At 39.0% G+C, this 3,421-nt stretch overlaps 1 pseudogene; it reads right to left on the bottom strand.

The window, feature by feature from the left end:
* Positions 1-1,761: 1,761 nt before the first annotated feature.
* On the bottom strand, positions 1,762-2,320 carry LOC139020985 (large ribosomal subunit protein eL20 pseudogene; annotated as a pseudogene).
* Positions 2,321-3,421: the final 1,101 nt, after the last annotated feature.

Genomic DNA, 3,421 nt, shown 5'->3' with positions numbered 1-3,421 from the left:
ACTATTCTTGGGGGAAAAAGGGGTGTGGGAGATGCGGGAAGTGACTGGACAAAAATCATGCACCTATGGATGAACACAGTGGGTGGGGAGTGAGGGTGGAGGGTGGGGTGGGAGCTGGAAGGAGGGGAGTTATGGGGGGAAAAAAGAGGAACAAATGTAATAATCTGAACAATAAAGATTTAATTAAAAAAAATATATATTGGGAAAAGGAAAAAGAGAGTTGGTTGTCTGAGAGTTTTCTTTGAAAAAAAAAAAGATATTTAATTATTAATAGATATCTTGGACCCACATGCTATAATTCTAAACAAGTATTTTGGAAGCTGGAAGTATAGACACTGATTCACTAATATTTACTGCTTCTTGCTTCAATCACCTCTTGACATTTATTCACTGATAACTATCTGAGGGTTCCTCTAGCCCTTCGTGTACCTCACAATACTGGTGAGGATTTGATCTCAGGCTGGTCATTTTTCTGCATACCAGAAAGTAAAATAGTAAGTACAGTGATTTTTATTTTATTTTTTAAAATTTATTTTTTATTTTATTTATTTTTTACAGAGAGGGAGGGAGAGGGATAGAGAGTTAGCAACATCGATGAGAGAGAAACATCGATCAGCTGCCTCCTGCACACTCCCTACTGGGGATGTGCCCGCAACCAAGGTACATGCCCTTGACCAGAATTGAACCTGGGACCCTTGAGTCAGCAGGCTGACACTCTATCCACTGAGCCAAACCGGTTAGGGCAGTGATTTTTATTAATACCAAATTTTCTTTTATTTTTTAGTTGTATTTTAATATTTATACTTTTGCCCCAGTTTTGAGACATAATTGATATATAGCATTGTATAAGTTTAAGGTGTATAGCATAATGACTTCACTTAATATATTGTGAAATGATTGCAAGAATAATGATTAAAAGGATAAGCTATGAAGTCAAACTGAGTTCAAATATCTGCTTTTCCATTTATTAAATGCATGGCCATGCTATCTGTTCCCTCTTTGTGAAACCTGGATAACAATAGTACTTATATCACAAGGCTGCTGTGAGGATTGAGTTAATAATATATGTGCTGAGAACAGAGTTAATGTGAAGTTCCTAGCGCATGGTAAATGCTCAATAACTCTGAGATAGTAATATTACTATTATCATATCATAGCCATCTGTCTCAAAAAATCCATCAGTAAAATGAGGACAGTAATTCCCCCTGGAAAGTTCCTATGAGGACTAAATAGAAATGTATGAATGTGCCCCATATATCCCAAAGTTCCGGATGCCTATGAAGAAGGGTGGTAATTCACCGGAGTGAGCTTGTAACTCCTGCATGCCTGGTACCTACTGAGTTTTGCCTACCAGTCAGGTACAGAAAAGTGCCTTCTTATAGCAACTTAACGTATCTGACTCTCCTCGACAGCCTCTTTGCTCCCCTTCACATCTACCTATGGTTTTGGAGATTACTGCTTCAGTTAAAGAAACAACAACTTATTTATCGACCTTTTGCAGTAAATTACCCTTGATGGTTTTTTGTTGTTGTTTATTTTTACTATAATTATAAAGTCAAAAGCAAAAGCAACCCCAGCTTTGCATCCCCGTTAGCCACTATTTTAGCTCCATGACAATCCCTCTGAGCTTCAGTTTCCTCATCTATAAAGATAAAAACACACTCATTTTACAGGATTGTAAAATGAATGAAGAGATTAAAATATGCAAAAGACTTGTAGTGTGCTAGAAATGTAGATCAACAAATGTAGTTGTCTTTTATTTTATTGTATTGGTTTTCCCAAGGAGTTTATTTGGACAGACCAGGGGACAGGGAGGCCCTGCATCTCAAAGAAGGTGTTGGGCCTCTTGGTGGTAAAGTGTGGTTGTGCTGGTGATCAGGTGGGGCAGCGGGAACTTGATCTTGGAATCGTGAAACTGCCAGTCTGCCAGATCTCCTTCATGATATGGACTGAGTGGGCGCAGGCACGGTGCCCGGCCCGCTCGTCTCAGTAGCACTACGTGACCACGCCTGTGGTGGTCAGGCTGCTACTCCCGGTGCATGTTGTGGGTGCCACTGTAGGAGTTGTAGCACAGTCAGATGCCAAAGTTCTTCACTCAAAGGGGGTATTTTTCAAAGATCTACCCACAGTAGATAAATTCCCCTGCAGATTTCTTCATCTTCTTCAGTTGAGACACAAAGTATCAGAAACAGGACTTGGAGATGACATGGTCAGTCAGGTGCGAAGATGTGTATGCGGTAGAGGATTGGTGTGCGGCACTTGGGGGTGGGCAGGCAGCACCCTACCACCTGTACTCTGGCAGCGTGCCCAAAACCTTCATAGCATTCTCTCTACATTCACTGCCACCAACAGAAGGTGTAGTTGTATTTTCTTATGATTAGTTATTATTTCTTTACCAAGGGATCATAGCTCTTTTAAGAAATACCTTCCATGACTTTGAGTTTAATTTATAGGCCTCTATCAGAAAGGTGAAAATACACAGATTGCAATTATACCAAACAATTAAACTAGAGTTGCCAAAATATCCTTTAGGAAATATGTATACGCAAAATTGTCTTCGGGTTTATTCCAAAGAGACTCCCAGGGACTTCCGTTAGTGTAGTTTCCAACTGTCAAAATCTTGTGCTTCCATCACCAGACACTCAATTAGAAGTTGATCTGGCTACTGAAGGTTTCAATGATAAGGACATTACTGACTTTGAGGGTTGATATGTTTTTTTATGTATCTAAGTCAAGTGTGATTTCTTTGATTATTCGGTTTGGGATTATGAGGTCATTAAATTTCAGAAACAGAGGAGCCTTAAGAGATATATTAGTTCCGCATCCTCACTTTACAGATGAAGAAACTGAAGTATAGAGAATTAAAGTAACTCCCACATGCTTGCCTAAGTAACCTCTACATTACAGCTGTCTCTGCATTTCATTTGGCTTTTACATCTATAATACTCAATGGCTGCTACTCTGGATCACGTGGATTTGCAAACTGAACTATTCTAGTAAATTGATGACTCTGCAGAAATTAAGAATACTGTGGATTCATCATGAGTGTTAAGATGTTCAAAGCAACTTTCTGAAATTTTAATATCAATACATAATATAGATGGGCCTTCAGAATCCCTATAGAGCTATCACACTGAAATCCTTAAAAATATAATCATGCACCGTTTAAAGACAGGGATATACTTCTAAGAAATGTGTCATTAGTGATTTCATCATATGAACATCATATAGAGTGCACTTACACACACCTAGATGGTATAGTGTACCACACACCTACGCCATGTGGTACAGCCGATTGCTCCAAGGTACAAAGCCTGTACCACATGTTAGTATACAAACAAGAGATTTGGTAAACACGAGATGTATGAGGCTGCTGCCACAATAACATGGCATATTGTTATACAGAAAACTTTTTTGTAAA

The sequence above is a fragment of the Myotis yumanensis genome, unplaced genomic scaffold, assembly GCF_028538775.1.
Source record: "Myotis yumanensis isolate MYYU_CA2020_CCGP unplaced genomic scaffold, mMyoYum1.0.hap1 SCAF_12, whole genome shotgun sequence".
NCBI classification, from domain to species: Eukaryota; Metazoa; Chordata; class Mammalia; order Chiroptera; family Vespertilionidae; genus Myotis; species Myotis yumanensis.
This window is presented reverse-complemented; position numbering and strand designations above follow the sequence as displayed.